A 25,921-nucleotide genomic window follows, 5' to 3' on the forward strand; every position below is an offset into this window, starting at 1 on the left:
CCAACCAAGTTCCTTTCTCCTTAGGGCCATAAATAATCAAAACCCAACTTGATTGTTTTCTGTTAAGAATAGACACCAAGTCATGTCTCATCACTTTTTTTTCTTGAGGGTTTTGGCAAACAGTAAGAGTTAATAAAGAAGTTCATTGTGGTTTACACATAGGAAAGAAGACAACCACGAAAAGAGGGCTATCCAAACTATTGTATAAGGTAACCCATTGGACATAGACCTCTCTTGGATTTACTATATTTCAGTGAGCTGCCCCATCATCATGTTTGGTGGCTTCATCCATTTAGGTCTGAAACCACTATTCTTAGCTATTCAATGGTGAGCAGGCTGCAAATCTGTGTTATAGGACCCATATTAACATAGCACTGATTCAACATATAACTTACTAAGAGCATGTTTTAGCATTACTGTTAAGAAATTAAATGAGCATCAGAATTTAAAATGATAAATATAATCTAACACACTTTCAACACTTTCTTTGCATGCCATCACAAATACTCCTTAACCAAATATTGCTTGGCCTTTTGAATGCATCAAGTAGATGACATTTATCCTCTAAGTCTGCATTCATTCACCAGCCTAGACCTCCTGAGCTAATAATTCATACAGACAGAAACGCCTCCCCATTGCTGAAAGTGCAAAGCAATAGGTGCGGCACTCTTTCAAACACTGATCTTTTTTTTACAATACAAAATTGTTATGTGTTTTGCATTTCATATTAAGTTACTGTAAATCAAGGTAGAAGACATGTTTGGTCTAAGCCTTCCTTTTCATGTAGAGGATGGATTCTTAACTCCTGATACACATAATGAGCACTCAGTGACTCTGATACATCCAGTTATTGGCCTCCTTCTCCCTGACTTCTCACAAGCAGCTTCTGGGCCCTGTGTGCCCCTGGGCACCTATCCCTGGTCAGTTTCCCAGAGCTACCCGTGTTCCTCTCACTATCCAATCAGAGTCATCCCCTTCCATTTTTGTCCCCTGGACACATGCTGTAGGTGTCAGTAGTACCCAGAATGGAGTGAACAATCTCCAGACTAACTCTTGCAGGATGCAAAACTGAGGTATCTGCACCCATAATGCACCTGTATCCTACAATTACAGGTCCAGGATATGCATTCCTAGGGAACTGAGCATATAAGGAGTCACAGAAAGGCATCAGATGTGTCTAGCTCTGACATACACAGGTATTTATTGAACTCTGGGATTTCTCAGGAAAAATGCAGTGCAGAGAAAGGTCCCTGATGAGACCACAGCATACAGACCATCCAGTGTGGGCACCACCTGTCACTACACTTTAAATTCTTCATATTGATTGAGTGCTATCTAAATGTCAGACCCTTTGCTGAGTGCTAGGTGCAGGAGGATCATAGGTAGCCAGGAGGTGGAGGGGTCTTGGGGTACATAAGTCATTGTGGTTGAAGAGCAGAGATTCAGAAGAAAGCTAGGCCTGGAGCTTTAAAGGAGACCTGAAGCTGGTGACTTTGTTATGTCAACTTCTGACTGAGAAAGTTTGACACCTGGAGTAGAACAAACACAGTGAGTTAGGACTGCCAGCTTAGTGTTTTGTCCCCCATCCTTGGTCCCTTCATTTTCCACCCCTCACAGCATGAATAAACTCTCACAGATGCCAGACCATCTCTTTCTTGTCCAGGTGCACAAAGAACTGTTCATCTTCATCAAATTCAAACATATACTCCCCAGAGGGTCTGTGTGTCTGCACAAACTCTGCATACGTTGACACATGGTCTGCTGCATGAAGGGGAAGAAGACTGCAGAATGGTGAACATGTAGGAAACTACACAGAACACAGGAAGCAAGCAGGTAACGGGAAAGTTTTTAGGAATGCAAGGGAATAACACAGAAAATGAGAAATGCAAAATGAATGAAAAGAAAAGGAATGGGGATAAACAATGATAGAAATGACTCAGAAGATTTCAGTTGTTTCCCTGGTCTCTGAAGACTTACACATCCCTCACACCATTCCAATAATGATAACACTGAGCACATGCCGGGCGCGGTGGCTCACGCTTGTAATCCCAGCACTTTGGGAGGCCGAGGCGGGCGGATCACGAGATCAGGAGATCGAGACCACGGTGAAACCCCGTCTCTACTAAAAATACAAAAAATTAGCCGGGCGTGGTGGCGGGCGCCTGTAGTCCCAGCTACTCGGAGAGGCTGAGGCAGGAGAATGGCGTGAACCCGGGAGGCGGAGCTTGCAGTGAGCCGAGATTGCCCCACTGCACTCCAGCCTGGGCGACAGAGCGAGACTCCGTCTCAAAAAAAAAAAAAACACAAAAAACAAAAAAACACTGAGCACGATCAGAAAATATTCACTGAACATGTACCATGTGCTCAACTTACTCATTGAATCCTCACGCTTCCACGTAGAAATGTTCAAAGAAAAACTTCCGGCCGGGCACGGTGGCTCACGCCTGTAATCCCAGCACTTTGGGAGGCCGAGGTGGGTGGTTCACTTGAGGTCAGGAATTTAAGATCAGCCTGGCCAACATGGTGAAACCCCTTTGTCTCTTCTAAACCTCTTTCTCTCTACTAAAGATACAAAAACCAGCCAGGCGTGGTGTCTGTAGTCCCAGCTACTTGGGAGGCTGAGTCAGGAGAATTACTTGAACCGGGAGGGGGAGGTTGCAGTGAGCTGAGATTGCACCACTGCACTCCAGACTGGGTGACGGAGTGAGACTCCGTCTCCAAAAAAAGAAAAAAGAGAAAAAGAAAAACTTCAGCTGAATTCAATTTAAAAGAGTCAAATTGAGCAATGAACGACTCGTGAATCAGGCAGCCTCCCGAGGCAGAGTAGGCTCGGAGACTCCATTGCAGGCATGTGGTGGAAGATTTATGGACAGAAAAAGGAAAGTGACATACAGAAAACAGAAGTGAGGTACAGAAACACCCAATTGGTTACAGCTGGGTGTATCCTTATTTGAACACAGTTTGAACAGTTGGCTACATATGATTGGCCGAAACTTGATGACTGACACAAGTGTAAGCTACAGTCTGTTTACACCTCCACTTGTTATAATTCACGATGTACAGAGAAACCTTTAGGCCAAACTTAAAATATGTAAGGAGGCTGTTTTAGGCTAAACTTGATTTAAAAATTTTCCTCTTTTGGTCATCTTCTCAATTTTGAGAGATCTACCAAAACTTTAGTCATTGATGCCACTGTCACCATTGTAAATGTACTTATTTGGTCTTGAAACCCCCTGGGAAATAGCAGAACAATGAGTTTTGTAAGGGGGAACAAGGACTTCAGGTTATTTTATTTTATTTTATTTTTGTAAGGATTAGAGGCTACCTCCTTTTGCTGGAACGTTCTGTTTATAGGAGAAAAAAACAAAACCTGGTCTGTTCTAGGATCTATGTGTTTCCTTAAAGTCTTAGTTTAATTATGTCACATTTAGCATGAATGACTCCATTTTGGTTTGGTCTGGTCTGTTGGGGCTTAGTACATTTGGACTTTCATTAAAGTCCAAAACAATGGCCTCCCATGATTTTGTTTAAAAATGTCCCCTTTTTGATCAGGTTCTCACTTAGGTGAGAATGTGACCAAAGCTTAGGGCCTTAGCGCCACTGTCAGTTACCATCATTTTTGGTTTCCAGTCTCGGCACATCATTCATAGGTTAAAGTGGTCATACATGGTCATACATTTCTATCACTCTTGTCATTCTAGTTGAAGAGAGACAATTTGACATTCTAGAGATGGCTGCACACAAACATTTAAAACTTTTGAGAGAATACAGTGCACCAGGTAGACTACTATTATGACTATCAGGAGGATAATACCAAGAGTTTGGAGTATGCTCCTTACCCAGGGTCCCCATAAACCAAACCACCTGAAATTAAATAGATCAAAGAATGAGCTAAATAAAGAGTTTACTCATTTAACTAAGCAGTCTCTTCATTAATTACCTACAACTGAATCTCTGTAATACCTGACGTGATGTATTTCTCCATAGGCCACAAGTGCCAGCAGCTGCACAGATACTTCTCTGTTTAGCCAGTAAGTAATCTACAACAATCCTATTATTAAGCATAACTTCCACAAAAGAATCTAAAATCTGTTGTGTAACCATAGCCCTTACAGTAGACTCTGTTTAGAGCCTATCATTAGGGATACATTTCTAATCATTGCCTCTTTTACTCCAAATCATGGTAAAAAGGACCTAACAAACAATGCCCTTCTAGAAGAGTGAAGTCCTCCTGGCAATGTTCTCTTTAACCCATGATGTGGAATAGGGGAGTGAATCAATGTTCTGTTTCTGACTGATTATGAGGCAACCTATGTACCATTAAAATTTCTCACCTTCACTGGACCTTCATCTTTCATCTATCAAGGTGTGAGGTTATCCATGTATAAGGCTGGCTGCAAAACCCTTCACCAATAAAAGTATACCTACCCCATGAGTGCACACAACAGACCCCCTTTTCACTTCTATTGTTCATAGAGGCATAAGCAAGGGAAAAAATACTCAAAGATAAGAGCCTCATTATAGCAGAGAAGTCTTGATCTGTGATCTTGGTAAAAGCTGTTCACATCAAGGATACCATCTTCTCCTAGGGAGAAACTTCCCTGGTTAGCTTTACCTTAAGGGTTCCAATGGGTGTATATTTCCGAGAATGTGGAGGCATCCTTCTCAGTTATGAGATTATGAACCCAAGGTTCATGGTTCTGATGTTTGCTGCAGTGTGGATGGCAAGGGCAGTCTTTCTCTGATGTTCTCAGAAGATCCAATCTTCAGGTTCTAGATTGTGAAGGGGTTGGTTGTCCTCAGTCAGTAAACCATAAAAAGCTTTCTTTACTTGGTGAAAATACACTGTGAAATAATAATCTACTGTTATAACATCAGTTCACTTGTATAGGAAAGCTTTTACACAACCAGAAAACATGCACTGAAAATGACAATTGACTGAAATCCCTTCATAAATGTTTAAATGGCTCATGAGGTAGCAGAAAGTACCTGAAGCTTTGACTGTCTTCCCAGGAATATGGGTTTGGCAAACCAGACATTGGTCATAAACTATTTTAGCAATTTAGAAGTCACCACACCAATATGCATTTAACTTGGATCATTTTAATCTTTTCCATGATGAGTCATGGAATGCAGAACTTTAAATTATAAAAGCTTTAAAAGCTCAGGAAGGATAAGGCAGCCATCCTTGGTTCTCCATGAGTCCATGCTTAACACGGTTGTTCCTCCAATTGAGGTGCATAGCACTGATAACTGATGGGTTATCACAGGTAATTTGAGTTAGACCACAGAGTTTATTCAAATTGTATATCTAAACAATTTCAGTATTGGCTGATTTAGCATGAAAGACTTGCAAAGTATTTTCTTGGTATTCAATTAATTGGTGTTCTAATTGGGATAGCAGTTTTATAAACCAGTCAGTCTTTTCATTAAAGCTCCAGGAAGCAGGAGAATGGCGTGAACCTGGGAGGCGGAGCTTGCAGTGAGCCAAGATCGTGCCACTGCACTCCAGCCTGGGTGACAGAGTGAGAGTCTGTCTCAAAGAAAAAAAAAAGCTCCAGAAATTCTTACCCAGTAAAAATGATATGATTCTAAAGTTATCAGAAACCTGTAATCAAGAATACTTTTTGGGGTCCTTTCCATCCTTTCAGGAACCTCCTAAAAGACACCATATTCTACAATTGTGCCTACTTGTGAAGTTTTCAGAAACTGCACCAGCATTGAGCAGTTAACTGTGGAAATGCCCTTCCTTCCTTCCTCTCTCTCTCTCTTTCTTTCTTTCCTTTATTTTGAGACAGAGAACCACTCTGTCACCCATGTTGGAGTGCAGTGGTGCAATCTCGGCTCACTGCAACTCCGCCTTCCAGGTTCAAGCAATTCTCATGCCTCAGACTCTCCAGTAGCTGGAACTACAGGTGTGCAGCACTGCACCAGGCTAATTTTTGTATTTTTAGTAGAGACTGGGTTTCGCCATGTTGGCCATCTCCAAAAGGATATTTAGCCTTAGATTTTGAGAGGGATCTATCTGCTTTTGATTCCTGGTGTTTCGTGAGGAAAACAGAGGTATATCCCAAAACGGGATCTGTAGTGCCTCCTCTGTTTTTCCCAAGGAGTCCCAGGCTATTAGAAGTTACCTTAGGTCCTCTCATGTGTGCAACAAAAGTGGCAAGAAGACAAAATGGAGAAAAACCATTCAGTTGGCTAAAAAGAAAAAAAAAAGATCCAAGAAGAGAAAAAACCAAAAGGCCTTTTAAATATACCTATAGCTTGGATATCCACTTTTAATTAAGCTGACTTTTTACTATAGTGCTCTTTCTAAAAAAAAAACAAAACATTTTGCTTGTTTGTTTTTTGAGATGTAGTCTTGCTCTGTTGCCCAGGCTGGAGTGCAGTGGCGCAATCTCAGCTCATTACAACCTCCGCCTCCCAGGTTAAAGCGATTATCCTGCCTCAGCCTCCTGAATAGGTGGGACTACCAGTGCAAGCCACCACATCCAGCTAATTTTTGTATTTTTAGTAGAGACGGGGTTTCTCCATGTTGGTCAGACTGGTCTCAAACTCCTGACCTCAGGTGATCCACCCTCCTTGGCCTCCCAAAGCGCTGGGATTACAGGCGTGAACCACCGTGCCCAGCCTAAACAAAATCATTTTAAATCTTTTATTACTCGACTTTAGCCAGGCCAAACAGCCAATATGTCTGGCTTTTGAACTTTACCAAAGGTAATCTCCCAGGTGAAACCAGTAAGCCTTAACAAGGTTATGACTTAACCACAAGTGTACAAGTTATTTTCAAAAAGGTAGCAAGCAATTTTTACAAACTCTAGAATTTCCAAACGTAGCTCAGAGAAAGGAAAATTCAAGACGAGGAGTCAGAAGTTGTTCATGAGGGTAAGAGAATCAGCAAATAGCAAAGATCACAAAGATATCAAATCAAACAGGTCTCATTCCCTGAGCTGGAATTGAACCCTGGCCGCCATCATAAGATGGCAAAGCCTTAGCCACTAAGCTACACCATTGGTGGTTTCCATTGTTCCTCCCAGAAGGAGGAGCCTAGAGCAGCCAATTTTCAGCTTGCAAAGGCTTTTAACTGCTCAAGATAATTTTTAGAGCTAACTGTGACATGAACTCCAAAATTCCTGTCCTCCAGATGGTGGAGACCAAAAGAAAGTACCATCATGTGGTTATAAGGTCAAGCTCCCAAGGACATAAAACAAGATGAGAGGGAAACCCTATCCAGTGTTTTTTGTTTCAGGGACCTGCAGTTTGTAACTGACCAGTTTGCCAGGCTGGCTTGAACAGCAGGCTTCTGGGAGTCCTAGGCCCACATTTTATCCTATTTAACCCCTTTTTATGACCAAATGACACAGAAAGACCAATTCATAGCACAAAGTACACCAGATTTGCTACAGCTTAAGATTGGCTCACAAATCCTTTTTATCATTAATTAAAACTTGGCAGAGGAGACAGTGATTTTTACCATTCCTACAACCATTTCCACACAGAGAGAGAGGCCAGAAGTCTGACTGCTAAGAAATTCTTACCCTTTTGCTAGCATGCCAGGCTTCTGGGTTCCCTCTTTCTGAGTGGCCCTAGCGACCCTGTTAGCTGCACCATAGCCTGGGGACCAAGCCGCCACACAAAGGAAAATCATCTTTTTTGATTTCATGGAACCATAGGCAAAAGCCTCTCAATTTTGTAAGATGCTGCTGAAGAGATTGCATGAGGGAACTGAATTAACATTTTCCCTTCCAGCCACAGCAAAATACATGTGACAAAACATAGACATTAGCCACTCTGCTTAGTGCCCAATATTGAACTGGTAAGGCTTAAACTTGCCCCTGGTGGGGCTCTGCTATTTTTAATCCATACAAAGTGGGGTGGAATGACCTCCAGCCAGGAGTTTCAACACGTGGTCTCTAGGCAAGATGTAATAGAAAGATAGGAAAAGGAGGCCAGGCACAGTGGATCACGCCTGTAATCCCAACACTTTGCGAGGCCGAGGCCAGCGGATCACAAGTTCAGGAGATCGAGACCATTCTGGCTAACACGATGAAACCCCGTCTCTACTAAAAATACAAAAAAAAAAAAAATTAGCCAGGGCTGCTGGCGGGCACCTGTAGTCCCAGCTACTCGGGAGGCTGAGGCAGGAGAATGGCATGAACCTGGGAGGCGGAGCTTGAAGTGAGCCGAGATCACACCACTGCACTCCAGCCTGGGCGACAGGGCAAGACTGCATCTCAAAAAAAAAAAAAAGAAAAAGGAAAGAAGAGAAAGAGAGAAAGAAAAGCATTGTCTGCAGCAGGGTGGGGAAGGCAGAGTTCAGGGGGGCCAGAGAAGGACCCACCTATTGCAGTGACACTAAATTAAAAGTTCAGGGCTGGGCGCAGTGGCTCATGCCTATAATCCCAGCCCTTTGGGAGGCCAAAGTGGGCGGATCACCTGAGGTCAGGAGTTCGAGACCAGCCTGACCAACATGGTGAAACCCTGTCTCTACTAAATACAAAAAATTAGCCAGGCATGGTGGTGGGTGCCCATAATCCCAGCTACTCGGGAGGCTGAGGCAGAAGAATCACTTGAACCTGGGAGGCAGAGGTTGCAGTGAGCTGAGATTGTGCCACTGCACTCCAGCCTGGGCGACAGAGAGAGACTCCGTTTCAAAAAAAAAAAAAAGTTCAGGCAGCTGATTGTCAGTCATGAAGGATCTTGTTCAGCCATCTCATCAGCTCTTAAGTTTCCCGCTTTGGGGAGAAAAAAGTTCCCCATGTCCCATGATCCTGTACATGCCTAATCCTGTCACCCACAGCCATCAGCAAAAAGTGCAAGGCAGATTTAATTTTTTTAATCAATTAGCTGTTTAAGCTTTTTAATTCTTTTTTGTAAAGTCTTTAAATGCAAATATTGAAATTTTTTAGAAGCTTCTGCATATCAATAGGCATCCCTACATGAGACTGTACATGAGACTAATGTACATGAGGGAGTCCTCATGTACATTAAATGAGGGAGCCCTCGTTTTCAAATGCACTTCAGTGCAGCGTTGTTCTTTTGGAATGTTCTACTGCAAGTTATCTTCAGTAAAAAAAAAAAAAATTTTTTTTTTTGAGACACAGTCTCTGTCACCCAGGCTGGAGTGCAGTATTATAATCTCAGCTCATGGCAGCCTCCACCTCCTGGGTTCAAGTGATTCTTGTGCCTCAGCCTCCCGAGTAGCTGGAATTACAGGCACATGCCACCATGCCTGGCTAATTTTTTTTAACTTTTAGTACAGACAGGGTTCCACAATGTTGGCCAGCCTGGTCTCAAACTCCTAGCCTCAAGCAATCTACCCACCTTGGCCTCCCAAAGTGCTGGGATTACAGGTGTGAGCCACCATGCCTGGACAATTTCTGTAAGACTTTGCTCCTTCCAGGGCCTAATACTTATGCACGTATAATCCAGAAGGAACTCAGTTCTTCAGAAATTAAGTATCACATTTTTTACCTCAAATATTGGCTTTGCTCTCAGGTTCCCTTGTTCAACTTAGCCAATGATTTTTTTTCCTATCTAAGTGCACAAGAAAAATAAAGGAGTAGAACACAAAAATCCCTGTGAATTTCCAAAAGCCAAATTTTACACCCCTGCAATATTGCCATTTAATACTGGTCTCTTTCTGATCCAGTTAGATGTAAGAGGCCTCTAACCGGATCAAAGCCAGTTAATTACTGGAGCCAATCCGATCCTGGACTCAGTTCAATTTCTTTCTCGACTTTCAAACCCAATCAGGATCAAAGAATTTTGATCCTGATTGGGTTTGAAATTTACTCAAAGAAACTCAGAGAGCTCAACACACAAATCCATGGAGCTTCAGAATCTGAGAGAGAACTTAACCACGATCCCCAGCTGCTCTGAGAGAGAAAGAGACACAGTGGGCCCAGAGGGTACCTCACTAGGTCACTCAGCACTGCTGGGGGTCATTTGAAGCTCTACTTCCAACCCCACTTCTGACACCACCTGATAAAAGAAAAACTTCAGCCGAATAAATTTTAAATGAGGTTAATTGGGCAATAAACAATTCACAAATTGGGCAGCCTCCCAAGCCAGGGTGTGCTCAGAGTCTCCAGCACAGCCACATGGAGGAAGAAAGTTTATGGACAGAAAAAGAAAAGTAACATACAGAAAACAGAAGTGAAGTACAGAAACAGCCAGATTGGTTACAGCTCAACGTTTGCCTAACTTGAACACGGTTCAGTTAGCTACATATGATTGGCCAAAACTCAGTGATTGGCACAAGTGTAGGCTACGGTCTGTTTACAACTCCACTTGCTATAGTTCGTGATGTACAGAGAAACCTTTAGGCCAAACTTAAAATATGTAAGGAGGCAGCTTTAGGCTAAACTTGATTTAACAGAGGAAATTATTTTACATATTGGGGAACTGATCATAGAGGTAAAGTAGCTCGCCCAAGTCACACAACTCCTGGTAGAAACAAAATTGCGTAGTCCCCCTACCCCATTCCCATAAGATCTCAGAACCCCTACAGGACCAGACATAAAAAATACTGATATAGCCACAGAGAAAGGCAGGGAAGTGGGATGATGAAATAAAAATCTTTCAGGGAAAAAAAATAATGAAGGACATGAAAAGACCTCCAGAGTCTTAGTGCTATTTATAGACTTCAAGTTATGTTCTTACTTTTAGAATAAAAATGGAACCTTATATAATTTTATCAAAACACTTTCATTTTAAGACATAGTAAATTTGAAAGTGTTGTCATTCACATAACATTCACAAAATGTTCTTGCTGAATGTATATTTTCAAGTGTAGTCCTACCTGGAAATAAAAGTTGTTGCATTTGAAACACCTGTGGGATAGTATCTTAGCTTTACCTGATGTATAAGAAGCAGCAAAAAGTTGACAACAAAAAAGTCTATTACTATTACAGTAAAAGAATAAAGATGAGAGAGCATGGGGTCCAGCCTGGAAGAGGAAGTGAAGCGAAATAACACTGCCTGGGTGTTGGTCCTAAGCAAGGATTTCCCCTCCAAGCCCAACACGGGGAAAACCAGTCGTCTCCTTGGATGCATCAAGTGACAGCAAGTTCAGTGTCACACACGGATGCTGAGGGTCCTCCACTGAGTTTATGGGCTAGAGAATTATGCACCTACAGAAACGAAGCCCAAAGGAAAAACAAATGAAAAACATGACATACAAGCTGTGCTACAGAGATGTAGTTTGTTCACCTTAGGTTACTTTGTTTTTATTATATTCACACAGCCTAAAACTAAAGGTCTGTGCATTTTAAAGCAAATTCCACCTTCAAATGTTAATTTTCATTCTGTTAAATAAACACTCATTGTGAATTTTCACTCTCTAGGCACTAAGGATGTAACTCAGAAGACCTGGGCCTTGTCCTCAAGCTGCTTGAAATCCAAAATCCAAAGAGATCAAGAAAAGAAGGTTGCTACATGTGTATTTTATTTTGTGTTTTTTAAATTTTTTATTTCCATATGTTATTTTGATCACCACTGAGTACCATAAGACATATGCTAGAGCCACTCAGGAGCATAAAGATGGCATTTTTAAAAAATGAGATTTAGGAAATAGGGATAGTGTTTACCTGAGGTTAGCAAAGCAGAGAAAGGGGAAATGGCATTTCCAGCAGGAGAAGCAGGCTCAGGAGCAGAGAGGCATGAAGTTGCAAGGAGAACTGCAGTTCTTCAGTGTGACTGAAGCCAGGGGAGATGTGGGCCGGGCTGCACTGTAACCTTTGTGTGCTGATGGCAGGTGTTTGCATTTTATCCCACAGGACACAGGAAGTTGTGAAGCATCTCAAGCAGGACAGTAACATGATGAGATTTGTGTTTTGAGGGGGCAGCAGTAGGGAGGATGGGTTGAAGGAGGCTGGTTTGAAAGCAAGACCAATAGGACTCTTCAGCCATCAGGTGGGAAGTCATGAGGGTGTAGGCAGGGGCAGGAACATGGGGTGAAGCGGACAGCAGATGGGTTTGAATGGCAATAATGAAATGAGAAGCCACAGGAATCACTAAATCATGTGCCAGAAGTAGGGATATGAAGAAGTCCAGAATACCCAGGCAGTGTGGAGAACTGTGGCATCAGTGACTGCAAAGGTGATGAAAAATGAAATAATCGAGAGAAGGTAAGATGTTCTGTTTGGAGCATGCTTAGTTTGAATTTCTGTGGGAACAAATGGAGTTAATCTGAGGATAGTGAGCTAAATGGTAGTGACATAGACTGGAAGGAAGCTCATTATAAGTGAAGTTCTGAATTTGGATCGGGTCACTCAAGAAAAGTACATAGAATAGCAAGGGTCTGCGTGTGTGCTCCTGCAACCAGACAAACACAGACATGAAAAAAGAGGCTGAAAAGGAGAAGACTAGAAAGCAGGAGGAAAACAAATAGGAAGTGGGTTCGTAAAAGACAACAGACAGGAGAAAAAGTCCAGGAAAGAGGAGCCGATGCATCACAAACACACTAATGACACACAAGAGATAGAGACAGAGAAGTGACCACTGGTTTGAGTTGTATAAAGGTCACCCTGAGAGCAGCATCAGAGATGTGGGGAAGAAAAAGGGAGAATGCAGTGGGTTGAGGACTGAATGAAATGGGAGAGAGTCACTAACGGGCTGGGTGTGGTGCCCCACACCTGTAATCTCAGTGCTGCGAAAGGCTGAGACAGGAGGATCACTTGAGGCCAGGAGTTTGAGACCAGCCTAGGAAATATAGTGAGACTCCATCTCTAAGGAAAAAAAAAAAAAATATATATATATATATATATATATACGTATGTATATATATGTGTGTGCGTGTGTGTGTGTATGTATATATATATAATTATCCAGGTGTAGTGACAGACACCTGTAGTCCCAGTTACCCAGGAGGCTGAGGTGTGAGGATCCCTTGAGCCTGGGAGTTCAAGGTTGCAGTGAACTGTGATCACTTGATTGCACTCCAGCCTGGGCAACAGAGCAGGACCCTGTTGAGAGAGAGAGAGAGGAGAAAGAGAGAGAAAAGAAGAAGAAGAGGAGGAGGAGGAGGGAGAAAAGGAAGGAAGAAAGGAAGGAAGGAAGGAAGGAAGGAAGGAAGGAAGGAAGGAAGGAAGGAAGAAAGAAAGGAAGGAAGGGAGGGAAAAAACCCACATTGCAGACTCCTATTTGAGGAAGCTGACCTCTACAATTTCTGAGAGAATCTCCAGAGGAGGTTGCCAAGCCCTGGCTCTTCTCTCTTCAGCGCGAGGACATGGGGGAAAGGAGACATTTATGAATCTCTTTGAGTCTCAGTCTTTTCATTTCTAAAATTGTGTTAATAAAAGCCTTTCTGAAAATAGTGTTGTGAGGAAGGACGTGAGGTTTGGCACTTAGGAGGTGTTCAGTAAATGGTGGTTATTATTGTTGTTAGAATGAGAGAAAAAAAAGAGAGAGCCTCATGCAAAACAGTAAAGAACAGAGAAAAGAAACAGGAAATAAAACAGCATCTGTGGGCTCCAGAAGCGCCCAGAGCCCCCACCCTCCCTCGCCCACCTGCGCACTCACCCCTGATGGCCCAGGTTCCGAGAGGCTCAGCAGGGCAGCCAAGGCCATAGCTCGCAGGAGGATCCTGGCTCTGCGCTGGCTCCTTCAGTCTTCAGGGTGTATTGGCAATGGCCACTGTGCACCAGACCCCGAGGAGAAAATGAGGCGGTGCAGAGAAAATGAGGCGGTGCAGGGAAGGAGGAGCTCCGAATCCAGCACTCCTTTCCCTACCCCTGTCCAGGGAGAAAGGCTGGAGATGAAGCAGCCTGATGGGGCTCAACCAACCAGAAGACATCAGAAGGGACGCCTCTGTGGCTGGGAAAGGAAGATGCTAGAGCTGCTGGGAGGAAGTGGGAGAATTGTCAGGCACCAGCATGGCCCAGGAAGCCCCTGCCTACTGCAGAGTGTGGGGGTAAGTGAAGAAAACGAAAATTAGGACATCATAATCACCTTCCTCTTAATGAGGAAATACATTATGGAAGTTGGGATTTTTTATTTGTAGTTTCGTAAATGGATGATATTTCTTCATAATTTTACATTGATTCTTTGCATCATAGAGGAATTCATTTATTACCAGGTGATATTATATTGACCCTTTTATAGCTTTGATAATTTTGGAGAAAATCTTTGATGTTTTCAAACATATAAGGAGAAGGAAATAATATTTAATTATTTAATTAGTAATTATTATTTTATTTCTGCTTCCTATAAAAATGTGGTGAGGCTGGGCACACAGCTGAATGAAATTTAAGAGTCAGCTGGGTGCGGTGGCTCATGCCTGTAATCCCAGCACTTTGGGAGGCTGAGGCGGGTGGATCACCTGAGGTCAGTAGTTCGAGACCAGCCTAGCCAACATGGTGAAACCACGTCTCTACTAAAAATACAAAAATTAGCTGGGCATGGTGGCACGTGCCTGTAATCCCAGATACTCGGAGGGCTGAGGCAGGAGAATCACTTGAACCCAAGAGGCGGAGGTTGCAGTGAGCCGAGATCACACCATTGCAGTCAAGCCTGGGCAACAAGAGCGAAACTCTGTCTCAAAAAAAAAAAAAAAAATGTGGTGATACAAAGAACCCCACTCTAAATTTTTATGTTTAAGAAGAATTTCTTTTTCTCCTTTATTTTCTGTGTGTGTGTGTGTGTGTGTGTGTGTGTGTGTGAGAGAGAGAGAGAGAGAGAGAGAGAAAGAGAGAAAGAGAGACAGGGTCTCATTCTGTTAACCAGGCTGGAGTGCAGTGGTACGATCTCAGTTCACCGTAGCCTCCACCTCCTGGGCTCAAACAGTGCTCCCACTCAGCCTCCCCAGTAGCTGGCACCACAGGCACATGCCACCATGTGCCTGCATTTTAATTCATGTACTTCCTCTTTCCCAGGTTCTCTAGTTTATAGCATGTCCCTTCCTGAGGAACATAAATCACGTGTTATTGTCTGCCTTTCATCCCGAGAGGAAGGAGATAGTCACATGGCCATTTTATGGTTGAAGGATTTGGTGATCACTGGGTCAAATGAAGAACCTCAGGATGAGTCAGTATGGTTTTACCCAGGCATGGAGAAATTAACTTCTTGATGATGATCAAGTCTCCTTATTAAATAGGAGTGCAACCGATAGAGGATCTCCTCACATTTGCTTTATTTCGTGGTGCCGCCCAAATTCATGCTGTACCCTCAGCAGCAAGGAGTGGGACCATCACTCCTGGCGTTCCCAGATGGAACAGACACCAAGCCTGGCTTTGCCACGAACACAATACAGGACTGATAAAGGTCAGTTCTTAGGAATATGCTTCCCAAATGTAGAAATCAACATAAGATCCCAATTTTAAATAACACGTATAATAGCATAATATATTATTTTATTTATTTACAGATGGAGTCTCACTCTATCACCCAGGCTGAAATGCAGTGGCATGAGCTCAGCTTACTGTAACCTCTGCCTCCAGGGTTCAAGCTATCCTCCCATCTCAGTCTCTAGAGTACCTGAGGGCTAATTTTTTGTTTTTGTTAGAGCTGAGGTTTTACCATGTTGGCCAGGCTGGTCTTGGACTCCTGAGCTCAAGTAATCCACCCACCTCAGCCTCCCAAAATGCTGGGATTGCAGAAGTGAGCCACCATGCCCAGCCGCATAATACATTATCATTCTCTTTGTATATTATTTGTACCAAGTTATAGATACACAGTTATTCCATAACTCTATGTTCACCAGATCACCTCTTGCAGGTTGTACAGTGAAAACACATCCTTAGTTTCAAAAGATACGTGTATACCAGATTTTTCAGACATAGGCTTGCTTTTAGAATACAGTTTACTATGATTTTTGTAACTTATCTTAATTGATGTTTAATACCAAGACAGAAGTCATATTTTCTCCAGTCATTTCATGGTATGATGCGCCACTAAGTCCAAATCTTATATAATAGTAATCAGGAGGCCAGGCACAGTGGCTCATGCCTGTAATCCCAGCACTTTGGGAGGCCGAGGTGGGCAGATCACCTGAGGTCGGGAGTTCAAGACCAGCCTGACCAATATGGTGAAATCCTGTCTCTACTAAAAATACAAAAATTAGCTGAGTGTGGTGGTGGGCGCCTGTAATCCCAACTACTTGGGACGCTGAGGCAGGAGAATTGCTTGAACCCAGGAGGCGGAGGTTGCAGTGAGCCGAGACCACGCCATTGCATTCCAGCCTGGACAACAAGAGCGAAACTCCATCCCCCTGCCAAAAAAAAAAAAAAAAAAAAAGTAATCAGGAAAACTCACAGTTGCTACAATATTATTAGATTAATATGAATTTTCAAAAATGGCAGAGCCTTAACCAAGCTTAAAGAGTTTTTCTTTCTTAACTGACCTTCTTGGATGTGACTACACAAAATTTTGATGAAATATGGTGATAAATTATGATGACAAGTTAGTTTTGGGGGATTTTATATATTACCAGATACCAATGCCAAAGGAAGAGCTATGTTAGGGGTCCTCAGAGCCACCTCAGGTGAGATGATGCCCCAGGAGGACTCACAGGGCTCATCATGCAGTCCTACTCAGGGCTCTGATTAATTACAGTAAAAGGATGCAAAGCAAACTCAGCAGAGGGAAAGACACACAGGGCAAAGCCCAGGGGAAACCAGGCGTAGGCTTCCAAGGATCCTGTCCCCCTGGAGCCACACAGGACACACTTAATTCCTCCCACAAGGAGCTGGGATGCCATGTGTAAAATATCGTCTACCAGGAAGCTCGTAACAGACCAGCACTAGGGCCTTTGGGGGCTTTTATTAGTCAGACTTCTACAGAGAAACAGAATTTATTGGATATATATAGGTAGATAGATGAGAGGGGATTTATGCTGGGGATTCACTCCCTCAACTATGGAGGCTGAGGAGTTCCACGTTAGGCCATTTGCAAGCTGCTGAGACAGGGGAGCCTGTAGCATGGCTCAGTTCAAGTCTGAAGGGCTGAGAACTAGGGAGCTGGTGGAGTAACTCTGAGTCCAAGACCAAAAACCTGGGGGGCTGCTGGTGCAAGTCCCTGAGTGTGAAGGCCAGAGAACCTGGAGATCTGATGTCCAAGGGGAGGAGAATATAGGACTCCCTACTCCAAAACAGAGAGAGTGAATTCACCTTTTTTCTGCCTTTTTGTTCTAGCCAGGCCTTCAGCCGACTGAATGGTGCAGTGAGCCGAAATCACACCACTGCACTCCAGCCTGGGCAACAGAGTGAGACTCTGTCTCAAAAAAAAAAAAAGAAAAGAAAAGAAGAAAAAGAAAGTCATATATTGGTACAGAAGATACTCTTAAATCCTACTTTTCTGGAAATATTGGTTATTATAGAAGATAGAGGACTAAATTCATTTTTAAATTTTTATTCTGAAATTATTATTACAAATGTTTTATGAATCATTTTGGCATATAGGCAAGTTTTGGAAAATCAAAGTTACAAACCAGGGATGCAGATGAGTGTTCTGTGAAATTTTTAATTTTTGCAGAATACCATGAGAAATTACACATTTTCTATTTTATATTTCTTGTAGGAAATAGAGGCCGCCCATCTCTCAGTGCCACACATGAGAAAGGGAAGTTGTCATTTTATATACCCACTGTCAAGCATCTTGGTAAAACAAAAGAAAGCAGGCTGGGCCTGGTGGCTCATGCCTATAATCCCAGCACTTTGGGAGGCCAAGGAGGGCAGATAGCTTGACCAGCATGGGCAACATGGCAAAACCCCGTCTCTACAAAAAAATTAAAAAAATAAAAAATAAATGTAGTCCCAGGTACTCAGAAAGCTGAGGCAAGAGGATCACTTGAGCCAGGGAGGTAAAGGCTTCAGTGAGCCGTGATAATGCCACTGCACTCCAGCCTAGACAACAGAGTGAGACCCTGTCTCAAGAAAAAGAAAAACAAGAGGGAGGCAATCTACTTTGTACCCAAAGAATTTTACATGCAAGGAATTTGACTATGAATGAGCCTCCATTGCTTAAGAGAGACTTCACTATTTGGGATTTTAAGAAAGAAATATACAAACGAGCAAATCTCATTAGCAGAGGACTGAGAAACCAGTGTTTATAATACTCAGTGATTAATTTAATATTGTCTTCAGTCATCATTAAAAGGGACTTGGTTTAAAAGTCATTTCGATTGATCGCTGACTCAGAGTCCTCAACATTTCACCTTTTGCTTTATGAAAAGAACTAGTAGATTAATTTAGAGTTTAACAAGGAGAAGCAGGTCTCCCTTGATTTTCTGTTTGGCCAAGAATTTATCCTAACATGGTACCATCAGAGTACTGTCAGAAAGCTGTGAGTCAACTCAGATTTCTCACCATTGAGTCAAGCTGTGAAGCCAGCCATCTTGGGGGTAAGGATTTCCATACAGAAACACTGTAAGTAAATAATTTAGCACTTGTTTCCTATTCCTTTTTATTGGATAACTACAGAGAATTAAAACTGTGGGTTGTTTTGAATTCACAAAAGAAATGTTTTAAAGCCTTCGAGGAAAAAGCCAGATTATCCATTGCAAAGCATCGAAATTCAAAATCATGCTAAGGCTATAGAGAAATAGGATCCTATCCCCACCTAGTGGCCAACACTGAAATCTAGGCTTAGAACAGGAAACAAGCGAATTTGTCAACAATTTCGGAATACTCCAGCATTCTTTACAAAAAAAAGTTAGAGAAAAGGTTAAGCACACAAAAAAACACAAGTCAAAATAAATACGACCAAATACATAGGTTTTGGCAGCACATAGATTTCTGTGGTTTTGCGATGCTTTTAGCAGCAGCTGTAAAAAGCATTGCACACTAAGCATTGCTAGATTGCCAAACAAACCTAATTATATTTTTTGTTTGGTTTTTTGTTTTTTTGAAAACCTCCTAACCTCTGTGACCTAATTATGTTTTTAATGAGTTGAATGTAAAAACAAACTAACATCAACGAATGCAAAATTTCAGCTAGACAGGAGGAATAAATTCAAGATATGTACTGTACAACATGGTGACTCTAGTTAATAACAATGCACTGTGTACTTGAATATTGCTAAGTGAATAATTTTAAGTGTTCTCACCAAATACAAAAAATATGTAAGGTAATGCACATATTAATTAGCTTGATTTAGCCATTAAACAATGTGTGTGTATATATATATATCAAAACATCATATTGTATACCATAAATAGATTCAATTTTTGTCAATTAAAAAAGAATTAAATGAATACATATATTTTTGTTGCACAGATGTATGAGAGATTGATCAATAAAGATTCTAAAATATTTGTTAAAAGTTACAAACTGAGGGAAAGCCTTCGACATCATATTTGGAAGAAAGAAAGTGTACATAGTTAGACAGTCCTAGGATCTGTAAAGTGGGTGTGATCATCAGAGAGCAATACCTTGAGCAGTGCTGTCCCAAACAACGTTCTGCTGTTAGGGAAATGTTCTATGTCTATCCAACCGAGCCGCCACCAGCCACAGGTGGCTCTTGAGCACTTAAAATGCTAGCAGCTGGTGAGACGAAGAGGCCGAAGTTTTCATTTAATTTTAAATTAAAGCAAAACCACCTATAAGAGAAAGTGCTAGAGAATTGGAAAAATGAAAAAGAATTTGAGAAGCCAGTGGGAATGGAGCTAAAGTGTATGGTCATGGCTCATTAGATTTGGGGATATCAGAATCCCAACAGCACAATGGGCTCATTAGAAAATTAATAAGATTGCAAAACAGGTTAAAGGAAGCATCAAAAATAGTCCAATTTTAGCAGATACAGAAGCTACAAATTTAGCAATAGTTTTGGCAGACCCTCAACTCATGCAATTTAACAGTGCTAAGAACCGAACCAAAGGGGAATGCCAAGACAAAAAGCTTATAAACGTTAAGAGCACATTTCTCTTAGAACATACAGAAACAGGGCACTTCCACACCTTCGATTCATTCTCCAAGCTTAAAGAGTTTTGCCCTAAAACCAGATCCTCTCCTACGATGGGACAAACAGCCCCAATGTTCTTCCCTCCAGATCTGTTCCAGCCTGTGTCTGGAGACACTCTGCACTCAAGTTAAAAGTTTAGACAAAAGACAACGTTTAGGAATTCCAGAAACTTTGGGATTTAACATCAATGGCAACTTTTAATTAGGAAAACCGAATCTAATAAGAAGGGCTATTTTGAATACCCGGTATGTGGAGGGGAAAGTATCAAGGTGGAAGGTTATGAAACATTAATGGGAGATACAGAGAACAAGAAAGTTTCTGTGGTGATTTCTCCTGCTCCGGGCATGTTATCTGAACTTACGATTCAACTCTGGGAGCTGGAAAAGCTCTTAAGAACCTCTAGGATTCCACTTCCCCACAAAACAATGTAATATGAAATAGTGACAAATCCCTAGGAGAATATGTAAAATAACAATTATGATAACATTGTTGGAGAAATCTGACATAATCCCACTAGTAGGACTCTTTAACAACTCATTTTGGCCAGCCAAAAGGTAGGTGGAGCTTGGAAGTGAATTGTGAATTACACCAATATTAAGAAAAGCAGCTAATTCTGAAGTAGTATTAAGTGGCAGTGACTATTCTAATCACTTTAAATATTTAACTCAATTATGAAAAATAAAATGTGATTAGCACTGTACATGATATTATTTCCTTAGCAGAAGATCTTGCTAAATCAACCGTTGATTAGCATTCCTGCATCAATCTGGCTTATGTATCCTTTTCAATCCCAATAAATTATATTCACCAACAGTCTGCTTTCACTTGGCAGCCCCAACCTTTACTAAGTGGCCAGAGTAAATTCTCCCACCCCCGAGGTACAATCCATTGAGCAAAATTTAAACAGCCTAAATCCAATTCAAGAATTAACATTGTTTTATTACCCTAATGACACATTAACCAGGAGTGACTTGTAAAAAACTGTGCCCGTGAGGAAACTTTTTGGGGTAATAGAAATATTATCTTCATTGTAGTAGTAGTTACACGATGAATATGTTTGTCAAAACTCATAAACAACTGTACAGCTATGGTTTCACTGCATTTAAGTTATATCTCAGTAAACGTGATTTTATTTTATTTATTTATTTATTTTTGAGATGGAGTCTCACTCTGTTACCCAGGCTAGAGTGCAGTGGCGCAATCTTAGCTCACTGCAACCTCCACCTCCCAGGTTCAAGCAATTCTCCTGCCTCAGCCCCAAGTAGCTGGGATTACAGACACGCACCACCGTGCCCAGCTAATTTTTGTGTTTTTAGTAGAGACAGGGTTTCACCATGCTGGCCAGGCTGGTCTCAAACTCCTGACCTCAGAAGATCTGCCCGCCTCAGCCTCCCAAAGTGCTGGGATTACAAGTGTGAGCCACTGCACCTGGCCTGAACCTGATTTTTTTTAAAGCAACTGCATCCAAAAACCTCTGTCTTCCATTATTAATTTTATGAGTTAAAAGGAACAGACTATAAAAGAGCACAAATTTCAGTAAAATTTTGGGGAGAAAAATTCTGCCCAAGACCAGACAAAAGCCTTTGTGCTTGAAACCCCTTACTTGAAAAAGAGGAACAGAAATTAATTGGCGTGTTTGAATTCTGAAGACTGCATATCCCACATCTGTATCAAACTTGGGTCTCTTCATTTGAATTACGTGGGTCCTTAAAAGAGCCTCAGAGCTGTGCTGTCTAACATGGTAGCACTAGCTAGCTACCTGTGGCCATTTAAATTAATTAAAATTAAATTTCAAATTGAGTTTCTTAGTGCACTAGCCATGTTTCAAGTGCTCAATAGCCATATGTGAATAGTGGCCACCACATTAAATTGCATAAATGTAAATATTTCCATCATCACAGAAAGTGCTATCAGACTTAGAGGCCAAACTGTCTTAGAGGCCAAACAGGTATATAGACCACTGGAGTTTAATGACTTAAGTATTGAATACAAAATTAGGTGGCATATGCCTCTGAAAATTCAATTGGCTGCTATTTCTAACCATTGAAACCATCTTGAGATGGCCAGGAGCAGTGGCTAATGCCTGTAATCCCAGCATTTGGGGAGGCTGAGGCGGGTGGATCACCTGAGGTCAGGAATTAGAGACCAGCCTGGCCAATGTGGCAAAACCCTGTCTCTACTAAAAATACAAAAAATTAGCCAGCATGTATCGGGGGAACCCACCCCCAATATTTCAATGTAGATTCTTTCTATTTTCCCTAAGTGTCAGCCAGTCTGGGAAATAAAGAGAAAGAGTACAAAAAGAGGAATTTTACAGCTGGGCCGCCAGGAGTGACATCACATATCTAAGTCCATGATGTCCACCTGAGCCACAAAACCAGCAGGTTTTTATTAAAGACTTCAAAAGGGGAGGGGGTGTACGAACAGGGAGTAGGTCACAAACATCACATGCTTCAAAGGGCAATAAAGAGCACAAGGCAAAGGGCAAAATTAGAATTACTGATGGGGGTCTATGTTCAGCTGTGCACGTATTGTCTTGATAAACATCTTAAACAATAGAAAACAGGGTTCCAGAGCAGAGAACCGGTCTGACCTCAAATTCACCAGGGTGGGGTTTTTCCCCACCCTAGTGAGCCTGAGGGTACTGCAGGAGACCAGGGCGTATTTCAGTCCTTACCTCAACTACATAAGACAGACACTCCCAGAGCGGCCGTTTATAGACCTCCCCCAGGAATGCAGTTATTCTCCCAGAGTATTAATTATCAATATTCCTTGCTAGGAAAAGAATTTAGCGATATCTCTCCTACTTGCATGTCTGTTTATAGGCTCTCTGCAAGAAGAAAATATGGCTCTTTTAGCCCAACCCCACAGGCAGTCAGACCTTATGGTTGTCTTTCCTTGTTCCCTAAAATCACTGTTATTCTGTTCATTTTCAAGGTGCACTGATTTCATATTGTTCAAACACACATGTTTTCCAATAAATTTGTACAATAGTGGCCCTCAGGTGATGTACATCCTCAGCTTATGAAGATAACAGGATTAAGAGATTAAAGTAAGACAGGCGTAAGAAATTATAAGAGTATTATTAGGGAAGTGATAAATGTCCATATTAAAATGAAATCTTCACAATTTATGTTCCTCTGCCTCAGCTCCAGCTGGTCCCTCCATTTGGGGTCCCTGACTTCCCACAACAGGCATGGTGGCGGGCACCTGTAATCCTAGCTACTTGGGAGGCTGAGGCAGAAGAATGGCTTGAACCTGGGAGACAGAGTTTGCAGTGAACTGAGATTGTGCCACTGCACTCCAACCTGGGCGACAGAGAGAGACTCTGTCTCAAAAAACTAAAATAACATAAAATAAAAAAGTCTTGATCCACGTTGCAAATATCCTAGTGGTGTACTAACAAAGCCAGAGGCCTCCTCAGACAGCCAGACACCTCAGAGGCAGACATATATGGAGAGGTAACTACTGGTGGCCTCACGAGGAAAGGGGGCAGCTACTCCATGAGCACAGCCTTCAAATACTTCAAAAAACAAAACAATCCCTCGGGGAGAGATTTCCGAGCAAAACAAAACAGCCCATTTGTTTTTAGACTCCTGCTATAATGCTTTGCCTAAAGGTATTGGCCAAGGCAGGTGGATCACTTGAGGTCAGGAGTTTGAGACCAGCCTGACCAACATGGTGAAACCCCATCTCTACTAAAAATACAAAAATTAGCCAGGTATGGTGGCATGTGCCTGTAATCCCAGCTACTCAGGAGGCTGAGGCAGGAGAATCACTAGAACCTGGGGAGTGGAGGTTGCAGTGAGCTGAAATCCACTACTGCACTCCAGCCTGGGTGACAGAGCAAGACTCCCTCTCAAAAAAAAAAAAAAAGGGGGGGGGTGTTGTCCGTTGTCCTTATTTCCCCTTTCTCCTTCAGCTGACTGGAACACAAACATGAAAGCTAGAATTCAAGCAGTCATGTTGGACCTGAGAGAGAAGAGCTATGTTGAGGCTGGTGGAAGAAAAAGATAGAAGGAACCTGAGTCTCTGACACTTAAACACTACACCAGCCCTAGGGTTGTGTGTGAGAGAGAAATGAATTTCTATCTTGGTGGAGACACTGTTGTTTTCAGGGTTTTCTGTTTCTCACAGCTGAAGCTAATCCTAACCAAGCAGAACAAGCACAAAGTCATCAAAACATAAAATGGAATTTGCAAAGTGCGTGTCACTTCCAAGCATCAGATACAGTAAAATGATGAGATGTTTGTCCCAAGCCCTGGCTCAGGACCCTCCCTAACAGCTCCCCGACAAGCCCTTTGTCTTCTTAGTGATCATGCCTTGCACAGTGCCTTTTCCAACATCATGCCCCTCCGTGGAGCTCATTAGTAAGGAGCAAGTGAGATTCTTTTTATTTATGTAATCAGTGAATTCCAAAAACTGACAAACAGGATAAAGAAGGAATATCAGCCACTGTTATGCATGTTGATAAGATGTTTGTTCAGTTCAGGACCATCTCAATTTCAGAAGGGACCTGCATAGATTTATTTGCAGCAATAAATCAATAACACAATTCAGTGGCAATTATACTTCTCAGTTTCCCACACTGCATCTATAGCTGCCAGGTACAAGTCTTAGTATCTTCAAAGCATTTGCAATAGCCATAAAATGGCTCTTTCAAGACAGCAAAGTGGTGGCAGGCATTTCTACAGCTCAAGGGTGCCGAACACGTCTAATGCATCTTTTCTTTATTGGTGAATGTCATGTTTGACAGTGATGTAAATGGAACAGCTATTATGAAAAACGTGCTTATAGTTTAGCCAAAGAAAATATGTAAGGCTAACATTGTGGGAGGGTAGAGTATAAAGATATGAAGAGTCTGGGACCCTGATGGCATCATTAAATGGTCAAACCAACGCTGGAAGCTGTCATGCTCAGATTTCTTGTGAGAAAAATGAATTCCTGTTTATTTTAGCCCCTGTTTTTGGGGTTGTCTGGGCCTGCACTTGCAAGCATTTCTGCCGAATGCAGCAGATCCCAGGAGGCCCTTTCAGACCTAGGGTATTTGGTTGCCTTTCCCACTCTGTGCCTTTGCTTATTCCTTTTTTTTTTTTTTTTTTGAGACAGAGTTTCACACTTGTTGCCCAGGCTGGAGTGCAATGGCGTGATCTCAGCTCACCACAACCTCCACCTCCCAAGTTCAAGCGATTCTCCTGCCTCAGCCTCCTAAGTAGCTGGGATTACAGGCATGTGCCACCATGCCCGATTAACTTTGTATTTTTAGTAGAGACGGGGCTTCTCCGTGTTGGTCAGGCTGGTCTCAAACTCCCGACCTCAGGTGATCTGCCTGCCTCAGCCTTTCAAAGTGCTGGTATTACAGGTGTGAGCCACCACACCCAGTCGTCTTTGCTTATTTCTTTTTTTTTTTTTTCTTTTTTCTTTTTTTGAGAGAGGGTCTCATTCTGTCTATCAGGCTAGAGTGCAGTGGCATGATCTCGGCTCACTGCAACCTCTGCTTCCCTGGTTCAAGTGATTCTCCTACCTCAGCATCCCTGGTAGCTGGGATTACAGACTCGTGCCACCACACCTGGCTAATTTTTTGTATTTTTAATAGAGACGAGGTTTCACCATGTTGAACAGGCTGGTCTCGAACTCCTGACCTCAAGTGATCCACCTGCCTTGGTCTCCCAAAGTGCTGGGATTACAGGCATGAGCCACTGCGCCTGGCTGCTTATTTCTTACTGGGATCTCTCCAGTTTAGAGCAGAGGTTCTCAACTCAGCCTGCACTTTGGAATTGCCTGGGGAAATTTTACACAAGTCCCTTTGCTCACGCCCCAGATGGATTGAATCCAGAGCTCTAAGGGTGAGCACAGGTGGGCATGACTATTTTTAACAGTTCTTCTAGATTAGTGATTCCCAATTTTTTTAAATCTCAATTTGAAAAAAATCTCTCAATTTTTTAAGAATATAAGCCCCTTATACTCTTAAAAATTACTGAAAACACTGAAAAGCTTTACTTATGATATTGTTATTGA

General features: G+C 42.2%; 3 long non-coding RNA genes across 5 annotated transcripts; 2 read left to right on the top strand and 1 right to left on the bottom strand.

The window, feature by feature from the left end:
* Positions 1 to 1,182: 1,182 nt before the first annotated feature.
* On the bottom strand, positions 1,183 to 13,752 carry LOC115832358. Of its 3 annotated transcripts, none has more exons than XR_004027835.1 (4): positions 13,516 to 13,752; positions 9,865 to 9,987; positions 4,616 to 4,845; positions 1,183 to 1,529 (listed from the first exon to the last, which is right to left on the bottom strand). It is a non-coding gene; the product is annotated as an uncharacterized LOC115832358 (long non-coding RNA). The 3 variants fall into 3 exon arrangements; XR_004027834.1 differs by lacking the exon at positions 13,516 to 13,752 and adding an exon at positions 11,595 to 11,679; XR_004027833.1 differs by lacking the exon at positions 13,516 to 13,752 and having other exon boundaries at positions 9,865 to 11,134.
* LOC115832359 lies at positions 1,523 to 11,567 on the top strand. Its single transcript, XR_004027836.1, has 3 exons — positions 1,523 to 1,833; positions 3,988 to 4,031; positions 11,352 to 11,567. It is a non-coding gene; the product is annotated as an uncharacterized LOC115832359 (long non-coding RNA).
* LOC115832360 lies at positions 12,047 to 19,119 on the top strand. Its single transcript, XR_004027837.1, has 4 exons — positions 12,047 to 12,134; positions 13,748 to 13,918; positions 14,880 to 15,267; positions 17,521 to 19,119. It is a non-coding gene; the product is annotated as an uncharacterized LOC115832360 (long non-coding RNA).
* The last annotated feature ends 6,802 nt before the right edge of the window (positions 19,120 to 25,921 follow it).

The sequence above is a fragment of the Nomascus leucogenys genome, chromosome 22a, assembly GCF_006542625.1.
Source record: "Nomascus leucogenys isolate Asia chromosome 22a, Asia_NLE_v1, whole genome shotgun sequence".
In the NCBI taxonomy this organism is placed as follows: Eukaryota; Metazoa; Chordata; class Mammalia; order Primates; family Hylobatidae; genus Nomascus; species Nomascus leucogenys.